Raw genomic sequence first — 15446 nt, forward strand, 5'->3', positions numbered from 1 at the left:
CTTTCCCCCAGCCGGTTCTGTTACCTGTGTGACTGTTAGGAGTTCAATGGTAGGTATTTGGGCAAGGAAATTTCTCCTTTCCTTAATTGATTTTAGGAAGATCTTTTGTATCCCAGAAAGGAACTCCAGGGGGACTGTGGTAAATGTCTGATTTAATCATTTTCTGAATGCATTAACCTCACATATGCTGATGGGATGCCAAGAAAATGGAGCTCCTACCCTCGTATGGCAGGGAGTCAGGAACTCTGTCCACTGGTGTGTGAATTCCCTCAGGTCATCCCGTCCCATAACTGACACACACAGTCTCACAACCCTCTTGATCGATGCACAAAAGAGTGGATTTTGCTGCTATACTGAGTCCTGGATATTCACAGCAAAGCTCTAAGTGCCAGGCAGATGGAAGTGCTTTTGAGTCTGAACCTAAAAGCACCTAGACATCCCTACAGAGTCAAATCTGAGGCACAGAGTTAGGACTGGGAGGAACATCAAAGACCACGGCCTGGCCTCGCTCCACAGCCGAGGGGTCCAGTGTATTCCAGGCCATTTGCTTGTGCAAGGACATGGTGTTCTGTTTTCAGTTCCAGTGGTTAAAGGACACTATTAAATGCTACTGAATTATTTTAAGAATAGTAGTGTAAACTACATTTAACTTGAGCTACTGTAACTAACTTCTGGGGTTTCTGGACTTTGATGAAGATAGCTCTTGTGTTTGCAGGAGACAGAAAGCAAATATCTAAGTGGGCCCTGAAAGTAAGTTCTCTTCTTGGAAGCATTGGCCTCTCCCACACAGGGGCACAAGGAGTGCTATCCGTTGGACTTGAAGGCTATTAGAGTTGGAGCTGCAATGGATGCCGGGTAGGTGTTGCTTGGGCATTGTTCCAAGAGGCTCTGGAGGCAAATATTTTAAACAAGTCAAACAGCCCCTCTAGGCGAGCTGCAGGAAGTCCAGCCCTTGCCTTCGTGTGGTCAGCAGGAGATAAAAGTGTGGACTGTTGGAGGCCAGGCCCCTCCTAACACTGGATAACAAACTGTTAAGGGAAGATAAAAGGAAAGAGTAGGGATGTTCTTTTGAAACAACATGAAGGTGCCTTTGTAACATGCATTCAAGTAAATTAAGGGTGGTGAGCAAGACATGTCTCATTTTTATGATCACAAGGGTGTTGAAGAATTCTGAGAAGCAGGACTTGGTTTCACAAGTATGCCAAAACAATTCCATGTCATGAAAATACTGGTAGAGGTAGGCTTTTGATTGAGAATGTTCCATTACATACTGCTTACGTTAAATGGGCATCAGCTTGGATTTCCAAATCTGTGTGCTATAGAGATTTTCCCTGTTAAGGTGTGTCTGACCCATGGGGACTGGGTGGACGTGTCCAGCTGCCCTTGGACTGAGCCGATGAGCAGGCAGGGCAGCTGTGCTTCTCTGAAGTGTGTGCGTCTCCTCTTAGTTGTACTTCTGGTGTTGGCCCAGTTATTGCCCGGGTATGAAAGAGTTTGAAGGAAGAGACTGTCCTGCTGGTGTCTATCTCCCCTTTTCAGTTTTCCTTCCTGTTCTTTGTAACATTTGGGGGGAGTTTGGGGGGCTTGCAAAGGGGTTATCTGTTTCTCAGGGTGGGGCTTGTAAACGTGAACCCACACTTAAGAGCCTGGGCATGTTCAGTGCCCTGCGTGAGCTCAATCCAAAGCAAGTGAACAAGTGTGCTTCAGGGACATGATGCTTGTTTCAGGCCCCGCTGGGCTGTGGAGTGGGGGATGGCCCTTTGTGCAATTAGACCCCCCAGGGAGTGCAGTTGTTGTGAACTAATCACCGCCTGGAGAGCCTGTGTGCCTCACACTTCCTCCAGGACTGCACTAATCCCCACTCCCACCCCCACTGCCAGCCCCTGGCCCTGGCCCCCTCCTTCCAAGGTGCCTCTGCTGGTCCAGGAACACGCCACCTCCTCTCCCAGCTGCATATGGACTTTCCGAAAAGGCCCATCCTGCCTGCTTGTCATTTTTGGTTTGCTCAGTTTACTTTAAGAAAACGCGTTTGCTTGCCAGTGTTTTTGGTTGGCTAGCTTGCGATAAACACTATCAACCACTTATATCTCAGAGCATTTGTTTTCCTTCATATGCACAGTAGTAAATACTTTTCTTAGAGGCGAATTTGGGGGTGAGGGGATAGAAGGTTTTCTGTTATATGGCAGAGGGCAGCCCATCCAGCTCCTGGGAGCTGGGCATGGTCACTTCACCGCACATAGTCATTCCCAGCTGACGGTTTGTAATGTCTGATTACGCACTGTGAAATTTTGACCACAGCTGACCACTTTTCCAATGGGCAAGGAAAGATGTGATCTCCTCCTTCCACTGCCTTCTCTAAGCTAAGCTGTTACGGGAGAAGCATTTTAAACACTTTTATCTTCCACAAGTCACTTTGGTTTTCTAAGGAGTGTCATCCTGAATTCTGGGAATTCGAAGCCCAGATTTAAGGTAAACCACCTGCCCTGGGATTGCTTAGCTTGCAGCTCGTCCCTGGGGCAAAGTGGAGAATCCTGTTGTTGCTGCACCCTTTCCCTGAGCATGTCAGAAAGGCCGGCCCCGCGACCTCAGGGCCTGTGAAAGAGTTGCAGGATATTGCCTAAAACTCTATGCAAACTGCTACTGAACTTTACCCTAGCTTCTTACCAGAAGCTGGAAATGTGACTGAAGATACTTAGATTCACTTCAGAGATGTGTCCAGAACACTCCCATTTCTACCATACAATGTCACGGTGTTAGCCATGCTGTATTCAGGTGCTGCAGTTAGTTGGGAGAGAAGAAGCTTGGTATATGGGGAAGAAAGAGCTGCATCCTTGTGGGAGCCAGTAGTGTGTACTTCCGTAATTAACCAAACGTGAAGCTGACCAGGATTGGTTTCAGCAGCAACTGAATTCAGAGGGGTTTTTATTTCCTGGTCGCCATATAGCATGGTGACTATGTCAGCAGCTGTTCTCATTGGCCAGGGGATTGCATTTGGGAAAAGCCAAATTATATTTATTTTAAATTGTCCAACTTGTGGGCTGGGACAGGATTTTTTTTTTTTTTTTTTTTTTTGAGATGGAGTTTTGCTCTTGTTGCCCAGGCTGGAGTACAATGGCACAATCTTGGTTCACTGCAATCTCTGCCTCCTGGGTTCAAGCAATTCTCCTGCCTCAGCCTCCCGAGTAGCTGGGATTACAGGTACTTGTCACCACGCCCAGCTAAATTTTTGTATTTTTAGTAGAGGTGGGGTTTCACTATGTTGACCAGGCTGGTCTCGAACTCCTGACCTCAGGCAGTCCAGCCGCCTCAGGTGTGAGCCACCTCTCCCGGCCAGGGACAGGAATTTTTTTAGAAGATCATCAAGGTGAGCTCCTGCCTTCAAAGTTTTGGCAATCCAATAGGGGAAGCAGATGGGTGAATTGAGGAGTTAGGAGAATCAGCCCAGGGACTGCCTGGAATGTTGGAGGATAAATAGTGTAGCATCAGTAGCTCGCATGCTGGAGGATGCCACAATGTTTGTAAAGTATTTTAACAAGCACTCCTTTGAATCTATATTGTAGGGTAAGGAGGGCAGTGTTATCAGCTTCATTTTTCAGCTGGGAGAACTGAGGCTCAGAGTTCGGTGGCTCCATTGATGGCAAGCCGGGTTTCCAGGCCAAGATTTAAGACTCCCATGTCAGGCCCAGCACGGTGGCTCATGCCTGTAATCCCAACACTTTGGGAGGCCAAGGCGGGAGGATCACTTGAGGTCAGGAGTTTGAGACCAGCCTGGCCAACTTGGTGAAACTCCATCTTTACTAAAAATACAAAATTAGCCTGGTGTGGTGGTGCACGCCTGTAATCCCAGCTACTCGGGAGGCTGAGGCAGGAGAATCACTTGAACCCAGGAGGCAGAGGTTGCAGTGAGCCGAGATCCTGCCACTGCACTCCAGCCTGGGTGACAGAGTGAGACTCCATCTGGAAAAAAAAAAAAAAAAAGATTTCCCATGTCATGTGCTTTTAAAGTTATGCTGTAATGGTTTATTCTTGCGCGTGCTTTTGGAATCTTAAGGTATGATGAAGAGAGGACGGTGTTATGCAAGATAGATTGTCCCCTTAGAAGTGCAGAATCTGGAAGTCAGAAGAGCCTTCTAACCTGGTCTCCCACCCATTGCCGGACTGGAGTTTTTTGTTTGCTTTTTATTAACTGGTGGTTACCCACCCTCTGCTTGAAGACTCCTGGGGACAGCGAGCTCATTACCTTATCTGGCCTCTATCCATCTGAGGGCCTAGTTCAAAGCTCTGGTTTAAAGAATCATGGAGCTCCAGAGTTGCTTGTTTGTGCCTCATTCTTTCCATGGCGGAGCCGTGCAATGAGTGTGCCCCTCTTCCACACACCAGTCCTGCAGCTTTTGTAGCTGGCTCTTGTCTCCATTCTGTTAGCCATTTCCAGTTTCCCCCTTGACTTGGTTTCCCAATCCTCTAGCTTGCTAATGACCCTTCTCCAAATGGTTTTTCAAAGACCCTTCTTGTGGTACAGTGGGAAAGTACAAGATTTTTGGGGTCAGACAACCCCAGGCTAGACTCCTGGCTCCGCCCTTTAAGAGCTGCGCTATATCTAGCAAATAACCTAATCATTATCTTACAAGATATGGGGGAGGATTAAATATATGTAAAGTGCCTAGCATATTTCTAGCACAGAGTTTGTGTCACAAGTGCTAGTGCCCTAGGTTATCAGGGAAGCGGGTGCTCTGGAAAAAATATAATTGGATGCACATTAGATTTCCAGTGTACTCTGACTTGAATCCTGTTTTCTGTTGCTTGTAGCAACATTGTTTTCTGTTTTCAAATTCCTCAACCAAGGTGTGTTGTGGAGGCCTCTTCCTACACTTTCTTGTACCTGTGTCTACACAGGAGAGCAGATCTTAGGGTGGGACAGGGCAGGGGAGCTGCTCAACTTAATCCCCTGCAGGACATCTTTAGCCTTGGCCCAGGAGACCCTGCCTTGCCCTGGGGGTAGGTGAGGGTGCCCTGTGGGCCCTCCGCCCCTGTGGTCCAGCATGGGTGCTTCCTTATTAGAGCATAGCCCACCTTGGCCACCCAGAGTAGAGGACAATACACGTTTCTGCTAAGTTAGGCAAGAAAGTGATGAAATACCAGGTCCTGGCAGGCAGGCTGAAAAACAATGTTTAGGAAAAGTCTGGCTTTTTTGGGGAAAGGGCCAGGGACTCACTCTTCCCACAGCTGAGCGCCGAGGGCTGCTGTGTCCCCTCCCAGGGGAGCAGGGTGCTGTGTGACAAATGGCTGCCATTTAGCAGCTGTGTCTTGGCCTTGCAAATCTGGCAGTAGTTTGATCCTGGCAGGAAGACATGCTCCCTGGAGAAGAGCTACAAGAAGTGGAGTCAGCTTCTTCATAGTCCTCATGTACTAGCAGGAAAGCTTATTATTGGGACTGTGCCCCATTTCCTTCCTTTAAAGAAGCACAGAGCCTTGCAGAGAGGTGCAGGAAGAAGAATGGGGTACCACAGGATGGTTTTATCTGGCATTGTCCAGAAAATCTCCCCAGCAATCCTGTGGCTCATGTTTTAAATACTCAATCTGACTGACGTAGATAAGTTTGGTAGGGAGGGACCCTGTCTCCCCAGTCAATATGTGCCTCCCTGCTGAAGTTGTATTTAATGTAATAATTTAAATGTCCAAGTGATTTTTAAGAGAAGCTGCTTCCTGCATGGAACCTATTACTCTGCACTAAGCTGCTCCTTCCCCCACACTTTACAAAATATTGACGTTTTCCTTTACCTAAGAACAACCGACATTGCTTTGAAAAGGAGCATCAGTAGCTTGTGTTATTTCTAATAAAATGCTCCAGGTCAAGACCAGTGGGGTATCTGAAACCTAGTCAGAGTAAGGAGCAGACACCCTGGCCTGTGAGAATGTAACTCTGATTTTCCTTCCTCCACCCTCTGGTCCCATTAAGAGAGAAACTGTAGTAGACGGTGAGCAGTTTCTAAGGCTGTAGGAGGGAACCTCAGGGCTGCGTGTCTCCCCTTGAGGTCATCTCCCTAACTGTTCTGCCCGTCACCTGCCCCTTGTTGCTCACTCCTCACTGCCCAGGAGCAGCAGAGAGGTGAGGGAGGGTATCCGGGGCCACCAGGAATCCTGGCTGAAGGGCTCAGGTTTGGAGGTGATTCCACAACCCCCTCCAAGGAGCTTTTTGGGAAGTTGCACAGGCTTGGCAACTGCTATTTGCTGGAGAGAAGGCTTTTAGGATCCAGGGCTGCATGAAGGCCCAGGCCATGTAGTTTTGCCAGCCATGCACTGCAGGCTGGCCTTGCCTGTCTGAAGCCTACCTCTGATGTGTGTTTGTTCCTGAGGAAGCCCTGCATAGATTCATTCCTCCCTGTCCCTTATTTTTTATTATTTTTTATTGTGGTAGATAAAGCCAAAGTTAGAAATGGGGATCTTTGTCTCTGACCCAGGGCCTTGGTTTTTGCTCTGGAGGTGTATGATAAGCCAAGCAGCTTCTCCCAAATCCTCACTAAAGGAAGGTTTTCAGGGAGATCCTGGGCTTCTTCATGAGCTGGTTCTCAGGGCTGGATGGAAGCCTCTAGAGAGCTGTTAACTCAGAAACTGACACTGCTGCGCCAGCCCCCAGAGGGTTTCTGACTCAGTAGGTCTGGGGTGGGACTGAGAATTTGCATTTCTAATAAAGGGCTGGATGCTCCTGCCCTTGGGGTTTGGTGGAGGGTCTGTAGTAGTTAATTTCTCCCTGCCTCGTGTTGGTGGATCTTCTCTGCAAGGTCAGCTCATCAGATAGGACTAGACTGTTCAGGATTCAGGCAGAGCCTCCCTTGCTTGGCTGCTTCTAGAACACAAGGGTATAGAACGTGAAGTGCCCCATAACTTTGCAGAGCAAGTGTGGTGTTTCCAAACTCTTGCCTGCTGCAGCGAACCTTTCAGACTGAGGTGGAAGTCCAGTTCTGCCTCCTGCCAGGGAGAGGAACGCAGAGGTGAAGGGGGAGGAGAGCACTCCTCCTTCCTGCCTTGACGGGACGGAAATGGAAAGCCAGGTGCTGAGCATCTGGAAGGGCCGCAGTGATGCAGAGCAAGATTATTAGAAGTCAGAGAACGTGACTAAGGAAGCACACCTGTGCTCTCCAGCCATGGGCCAGGAGTCACACACTTTTCCAAAAGAAATTTAACAGAGTTCAGCAACTGGATTTATTACATTGCTCTACCACGCAACAGCTCTAGGATCTTGGAGACAAGTGACTCAGCCCCTCTCAACCTTTGTTTTTATGTCTGTACAGTGGAAACAATCCTCATGGTTGTTGTTATGAGGATTAAATGAGACAATGCATGTGGCACATGGTGCTCAAAAATTGTTAGCCATGATTAAGTGTGATGGGTGTGATGGCAGAATTAGAGTTAAATGTGTTCTGGAATTTGGAACCACGAGCCATGGGTCAATGGGAGTCATGTGGAACGTGGCCATGAGGGATGGGGTCAGGAGAGGAGTGCAGGCAGATATTCTGGGGCAAGGAACTGAACAGAGAGGGTAACCAAGGGGACTGGTGTGTGACGGGGCCAGAAGGTAGACTGAGGCCAGAGCATGGAGACCCTTGAATGGCAGGTTAAAGAGCCTGACCCTGACCATTAGTCTTTTTTTTTTGGAGATAAAGTCTTGCCCTGTTGACCAGGCTTGAGTACGGTGACGTCATCCTAGCTCAGCGCAGCTTCGAACTCCTGGGCTCATGCAATCCTCCTGCCTCAGCCTCCCAAGTAGCTGGGACTGCAGGAGGGTGCTACCATACCTGCCTAATATTTAAATTTCTTGTAGAGTTGTGGTCTCACTTCATTGCCCAGGCTGGTCTCAAACTCCTGGTCTTAAGTGATCTTCCCACTTGGCCTCCCAAAGTGGTGGGATTAGAGGCATGAGCCACTGTGCCTGGCTTGCTGTATTCTTGAGAGGATGAGAGTATAGGAATGTTCTGGAGCTCAGAAGATACCCAAAGAGGAGACCGACATATATATCTTGGGTCCCAAGTTTGCTGCCCCCCTTCACCTCTGCACTTTTGTCTTGATGTGGCCTGTACCAAGGGATGCACCCCCCCCACCACCTCTTTTTTTTCTTTATCAGAGACGGGTTTTGCTGTGTTGCCTAGGCTGGTCTTGAACTTCTAACCTCAAGTGATCCTCCTGCCTCTCCATCCCAAAGTGCTGGGATTATAGGCATGAGCCACCACGCGCAGCTCCCCCTAGTTTCTTAGGAGTCCCTTCTCACCCAGGAAGAGAAGATCGGAGTTGGCTGAAGCAGCTCACGGTGCCCCATGGTGTAGGGGCCTGCTCTAAGGCTCCTGTCTTACCAAAGCCTGTGCCAGCCACGGGTTGTCGGTGGGGGGATGACTTTCGTGGGTTACCGCCCTATCCAAGGCATAGCCTGGACCCTAAGCCAAGAAACACATCAACTTCCTAGAACTGAAAGCCGTCATCACAGCTGTCTCAGCCCTCAGAGCACATGTGAGGTGGTTAGAAGAGATGGTTTTGCCCCGAGCTTTGCAGGCAGAACAGGCATGGCCCTCGTGGAACATTTAGCCTGGTTTGATTCTGTCCCCAGCCTAGCCAAGACTCAGCCCATCCTTCAAGAGATGCCTTTGCTATTTGTCAAGCTCCCTCCTGACTCAGACCGTTTTAGTGTCTGATCTGTTAACTCAAACTTTCACCCTGTCCTAGGTTGGCCTGAACTGGTCAACTAGGCTCTTACACAGCATGGATCAGCCATCCCAAGTATTTGTGGGTGTTGTGGAGGCTCTGCACTGTGCCCAGCCTGGTCAAGTGTTGTAAAACCCACTGTTCTTTTGTCTGTGGGAACATTTTTTTCAGGGCCTCAACCATCATCCTAGGCATCTAAACTTATTCCGCATTTCCTGGGGGCCTTAGGACAGAGTTTAGATTTCACTTCAAGAACCCTCAGGAGGCTGGGGCAGTTTGGATCACCTTAAGTCAGGAGTTCGAGACCATCCTGGCAAACATGGCGAAACCCCATCTCTACTAAAAATACAAAAACTAGCTGGGCATGGTGGTGCACGGCTGAGGTAGGAGAATCACTTGAACCCAGGAGGCGGAGGTTGCAGTGAGCCAAGATCGCGTCACTGCACTCCAGCCTGGGCGACAGAATGAGACTCTGTCTCAAAAACATGAAGAAAAAAAGAAGAACCCTCAGGTTTTTGCCTATAATCCCAGCACTTTGGGAGGCTGAGACGGGTGGATCACTTGAGGCCAGGAGTTCAAGACCAGCCTGGGCAACATGGCAAAACCCTAAAAACCCAATTTTAGTCTCAACTAAAAATGCAAAAATTAAAGTTAGCTGGGTGTGGTGGCACACACGCCTGTAATCCCAGCTACCTGGGAGGCTTGAGGCACAAGAATCGCCTGAACCGGGGAGGCAGAGGTTACAGACTTTCAGCCTTGGCGACAGAAAAAAAAAAAAAAAGGGAAAGGAAAAAAAAGGAAAGAAACCCTCGGGTTTTTCAGAAGCTGGGATGCAGCCCTTATCTTTCATCTCTTCATTGCTATCTCCTTAGACCTGGAGACCTGCCCCTTAATCTTCTGTTTCTGGCTTTACATAGTATTGTCCCTTATCTCCCCCGGGGCTTGGGGGCTGGCCTTTCCCTCCCCTCACAGAGGGACTTCCGCCCTCTCTTAGTCCTCCTGCCTCCATTGGCTTTGCGTAAATCTTGTGGGAGTGCAAATCCAGAAATTCAGCAGCCTCCACCAACAACCAGACCCAGCCTTTCTGTCACATTTCACCTACAGGAGTCATATTTAGGGTGCTACTAGTCTGTCTTTTTTTTTTTTTTTTTTTTCTGAGACATTGTTGATGGAGGTAAGGGGTGTCTTAAAGTTTCTTCTAATAACTCTTTTGTACTTTTCCACTCTTCAAGCTCTGTGACTCCCTCAGGCCTAATAGAACCCAAAACAAACAGCCTAGTGAACTCTGGCTTTATATTGCAAGACATTCTCAATATTCAAATCATTTACACCCAAGGGCAAGAGGATGGAAGTTTCAAGGTCAAGTCTCTCCCCCTAGCCCTCTTTCTCTAAAACCATCCTCTCTCCTCCTTGCTATCCTGTGTGCTTCCAGGAAGCTACCCGGTGGATCTTTTTTTAAGGTGTCTTTTTAAAATGAAGGGAAATAAAATAAAATGAAATGAAGGGGAGGCAGCAGGTCTAAATTTTAATGGAAGTCTTAGCTATATGCTAGAAAAGTTTAATTCCAGACACTTAGTTCTGACTCTGAAGTGTGTTTATTTATTGTATTTATTTTTTTGAGACGGACTGTCACTCTGTCACCAGGCTGGAGTGCAGAGGCGCAATCTCAGCTCACTGCAACCTCTGCCTTCCGAGTTCAAGTGATTCTCCTGCCTCAGTCTCCCAAGTAGCTGGGATTACAGGTCTGCGCCATGATGTTCAGCTAATTTTTGTATTTTTAGTAGAGATGGGGTTTTGCCATGTTGGCCAGGCTGGTCATGAACTCCTGACCTCAGGTGATCCACCTGCCTCAGCTTCCCTAAGTGCTGGGATTATAGACGTGAGCCACCGCGCCTGGCCTGTTTATTTTTATTTTTTAAAAATTTTTGTTATATCTTTTTATTTTGAAGTGTGTTTTTATTAATTATGAGTAAAACTATGGTTCATGCTATTTATTTGGAGATCTTGGCAGTTTCTAGAAAAAAACCAAAGGGCTATTCCTCTTCAGGCTTTGTTCCTAAAAAATTTGTCATTAATTAAAATATGAAAAAAAAATAACTGCTTTTTTTTTTAAAAAAAAAAAGCAATATTTAATTTCACCTTAAATGGGTGAAGATAGTCTGAAAGGATGTTTGTGCATTTCTGAAAACTCCACGGGTATTTTTCATGAAATGGACTTGATTCATAGTTTACAAGAGGGCAGGTCATATATCACGCAAAACAGGGGTTCTTACCCTGCTGTCCCTGGGTGGGTTTCTAGGGTCCCTGACCCTCCTGGTACGGAATGAAAATGTTGAGTATAGAGTATGTGCATTTTTTCAGTGGGGTCGCGGGGGGCATAATGTCCAGTTTGAGGGTCTCTGCATTCCCTTCTGTGGGACAGGGTCTGTCCCTGTGGGTTAGTCGTGAGGTTCATGGTGACAGCTGTGTGGCACAGATGGGCAGCTTGTCTGTAGACGCTCCCGAAGAGGAATAAAAGTGAGAAAATATGCCAAGCAGTTGTTTCTCCCCCGGTGTTGTCCATGTGGGGTTTATTTTACCTCTGAGTTTTCTCCCAGTTTTGTGCTCTTCACGTTAGCTGAGGGAGGCTGTGTTGAGAGCCAGAGAATGTGGCCACATGCTGTAGCTCTGGGAAATGCTGCATTCCAGTTTTCTCCCAGCACAGGGCTTTGAAGCCCTTGACACCCCAGAGCAGACTTGCTCAAACTTTTGAAGGGCATGTGTAATTTGAGATGTTTTCTGTATCTTCCCTACACAGAAAGGAAAAGGTCTGCATTTGGTCCTATTTGACGTGTGTTACCAACACTTTCTCCTCACACCTGCGAGAGGATGTAATCATGTCTCCTCTAAGGCACTGTTTAGTTGTATATTTCTTATTATTTATTTTTTGAGACAAGGTCTGGCTCTGTTGCCCAGGCTGGAGTGCAGTGGTGCAATCTCAGCTTACTGAAACCTCTGCCTCCTGGGCTTAAGCCATCCTCCCACCTCAGCTCCAGAGTAGCTGGGACTACAGGCGCATGCCACCACACCCAGCTAATTTTTGTGTTTTTTATAGAGACAGTGTTTCACCATGTTGTCCAGGCTGGTCTCGAACTCCTGAGCTAAACGATCTGCCCAGTCTTGGCCTCCCAAAGTGCTGGGATTACAGGCATAAGCCACTGCTAGTTGTATATTTCTTAATTTCTTCAACTGTCTTATTTTTTCCCCCTCCGTTTCTGATAGCACTAACTGCTGCCTTGCTTTTCTCTTCTTGTTAAACTGGCAGTCTGTAGGTATCTGCTGTGAACATGCCATTAGGATGCACGAAGCTCCCCCCAGAGCCAGTGGTTCGAGTCATTCTCACATGGTGCTGCCCTTGACATTATTGGAATGTGCCTGGGGGAGAGGGGTGTTCTTGTCTGTTCAAGGCACACTCAGCTCCAAGCTCTTACTTGGATGTTAGTGGGACAACTCTGGATGGAATCAGCCTGGCTCCTGGCAGCTTGCTTGTAATTGCAGGCAAGGGATGGGAAATGTTTTCTAGTCCTAATTTGTGACTCCCGGTGATGTTGAGCAGAGGACCATTTCTGGTCTTAATCCTCTTTTAACGTCACCTTTTCTTATTTTTGTAGGTTGCTCCAACTGTGTGTTCCAGGAGTGGTGGCTCTGAAGTGTGACCCTGCCCACGTTTGGACCCAGCCAGGTTCAGCCCCCCAATAAGGAGGGCAGCTTGATAACAAAGAAAACAGGTTAGTGAAACGGTTTTGACTCTCAGTGAGTCACAATAATGTTGAACGTTGAGTCTTCCCATGCCCTCCCCTCGTACCCTCTCCACCTCCCATTTAATTGTCGTGCCCTTTCCACGTCCTCCTGAGGCTTTGGTGCAAAATCGTGTTGAAATTGTAACTAGGCCAGGCACGGTGGCTCACACCTATAATTCCAGCACTTTAGGAGGCTGAGGGGGGCAGATCACTTGAGGCCAGGCATTCAAGACCAGCTTGGCCAACATGGCGAAACCCCATCTCTACTAAAAATAAAAAAAATTAGCCAGGCATGGTGGTGCGTGCCTGTAATCCCAGCTACTCAGGAGACTGAGGCACGAGAATCGCTTGAACCTGGGAGGCAGAGGTTGCAGAGAGCTGAGATAGTGCCACTGCACTACAGCCTGAGCAATAGAGTGAGACTGTCTCACACACATAAAAAAAAAAGGAGGAAAGAAATTGTAACTATAACTTGTTAGTTCTTGATCGGATGGGCCTGAAATGTGGGATGAGAAAGGGTGCCAAGGGTTTGTCTCAGGAAGCAACACTTTGGACATCTCATTTTTTTTTTTTCTTTTCTCTCCCTTTCTCCCCTCCAAATCCAGACCGTGTGTGTTAAAAACTGGAACACCAGGTTCATCTGGTTGATAATGTTGATCCTATCTATGACTTGGGAACTTCATCTGGGTTCCCAGTGCTCTCTGATTCCAGTTGGAAGAGATTATATTAGAATATGACCGTGATATTTATTTTTAAGAGACAGGGTCTCACTCTGTCGCCCAGGCTGGGATGCAATGGTGTGATCATAGCTCACTGTAGCTTTGAACTCCTGGGTTCCTGTGATCCTCCCACTAGGCCTCCCAAGTATCAGGGACTATAGACACATGCTACCACACCTGGCTTCTTTTCTTTTCTTTTTTCTTTTTCTGTCTTTCTTGTCTTTCTTGATGGAGTCTTGCTCTGTCACCCAGGCTGGAGTGTAATGGGGCTATCTCAGCTCACTGCAATCTCAGCTCACTGCAACCTCTGCCTCCTGGGTTCAAGCGATTCTCCTATCTCAGCCTCCTGAGTAGCTGGGATTACAGGCATGTGCCACCATGGCCAGCTAATTTTTGTAGTTTTAGTGGAGATGGGGTTTTGCCGTGTTAGCCAGGCTGGTTTCGAACTCCTGACTTTAGGTGATCTGCCTGCCCTGGCCTCCCAAAGTGCTGGGATTACAGGTGTAAACCACTGTGCCCGGCCCTGGCTGATTTTTATTTTGTATAGATGGGGTCTTGCTGTGTTTCCTAGGCTTATCTCAAATTCCTGGCCTCAAGCCATCCTCCCACCTCAGGCTTCCAAAGTGCTGGGATTACAGGTGTGAGCCACCACACCTGGCCTTATTTTATAATAATAACATATATTATTACTAATATTGGAGTGATGTCAGGGAGAAGAAATGCTGCAGAAGAAAGAATGAGAAGTCTAGGATTGTAAATATCCAGAAAGAAAAAAATGCTTCGTGAATAGACCATAAAAATGTTGGAAATAGTCTTTTATTCCCTGAGATTGAGTATCAGAGGGTTTAGGTTGGTTAGTTTGGGCTGTTGTTCCAAAATTGTACAGGATGTGGTTATAGGGTAGATAGGACCAACTAATACTGGCCAGCTTGCTCTGGTTAGATGATCATGTAGAAGAGCCTGCATGTTGCGGTGGGTTTTTTCTGACGTACAACGAGCTCCATTGTGCCTTGCACCAGCTTCTTGCCCTTCTTCCCTGCTCTGTGGTCCTGAAGGAAGAACTCAAATAGAAGACATAAGAACAAACTGAAGTACAATCTTGTCACAGCCCAAGGGGCTGGTTGTTGGTTGCTTCTGGAACAGATTCTCAGGGATGAGGCCAATGACTCTTTTTTTCAAACAGTGTAGCTAGGAGTTTCATTTTATTAATTACGCTTTCAGGTTAGAGATGAGTCTCTATTTTTTTTAATTGCTATTTACTTAGGAAAAGGAAGTAAATGTGAGTGATCTTGGTGTCATCAGTGGGTAGTGTCACACTTTATACTTTATCCCCAAGGAAGAAACATGTTTAGCAAATATCTTCCTGTCCAGACAAAATGGCAAACAACAAGGCTTTTCTCCTTTTCAAGTGGGATAAGCTTTTGCAATTTTCAGCCCTTACGTTGGTTAACTATACTGACTGTTGCTAGGCTTTCTGTGTTTAAGACACTTAGGTAGTTTGCAAGAATGTATCTTTGATAACATGACTGCAAAGAATTCTTACTGGCAATTTGGCTCTGTTTAGTGAATATATTTTTGTCACTTTGCTTATTATTTCCCTCCTCTCCACTTTCTTCCCTTATTCAATGATAGAATTTTTTTTATAACTTACAATTTTACATTTAGTCTTAAAGGTGTTTAACCTGTTCCCAGACTTGAACAAACTCTAACTCTACCACATTTTTCTTTCCTTTTTCTACTCACATACACACACACACACACACACACTTGGTTGGTTGGTTGTTTTTGCTTTTAAAATTTGAGATGGGGTCTTGCTGTTTTGCCTAGGTTGGACTTGAACTCCTGGGCTCAAGCAATCCTTCCGCCTCGGCCTCCGAAGTAGCTGGGAGTAGCCCTCTTTTCTAAATGTAGTAATAGGACAAAAGCAAGATCATCTTCAAAACTCATCGTATAAATTGGTGGAAAGTTTGTAACAATTACAGGAAAGAGATTTCTAGTCAGTTATGTTATAATTCTCTGTACATTAAAATTATGGGGAGATAAATGTATTTAAAAGAAGGAGGTGAATTCAGTATTGAAAGTATCCGTTTATGAATCAAGTACGTAATTATGTGATTGATTACAAAAATTCTAGGGACTGATGACTCTCTTTTTAGTAGTCCATTAAGAAAAACATGTGTGTACATACTCGTGTATGCACTTTGTGTCTACATGTTTTTTCCCTATAGAGAAATCGCCCAAAACAAACCTTCAAAGA

General features: G+C 46.7%; 1 protein-coding gene across 3 annotated transcripts in view; it reads left to right on the forward strand.

Moving 5' to 3' along the window:
- RREB1 (ras responsive element binding protein 1) overlaps positions 1-15446 on the forward strand; it is a 141971-nt gene that overhangs the window by 57467 nt on the left and 69058 nt on the right. For all 3 annotated transcript variants that reach the window (XM_058432340.1, XM_032141078.2, XM_032141079.2), the window contains exon 2: positions 12342-12458. The gene's annotated coding sequence lies outside the window, so the exon portion shown is untranslated. The remainder of the gene's footprint in view (positions 1-12341; positions 12459-15446) is intronic.

This window comes from Hylobates moloch, unplaced genomic scaffold (assembly GCF_009828535.3).
Source record: "Hylobates moloch isolate HMO894 unplaced genomic scaffold, HMol_V3 SCAFFOLD_20, whole genome shotgun sequence".
NCBI lineage: Eukaryota > Metazoa > Chordata > Mammalia > Primates > Hylobatidae > Hylobates > Hylobates moloch.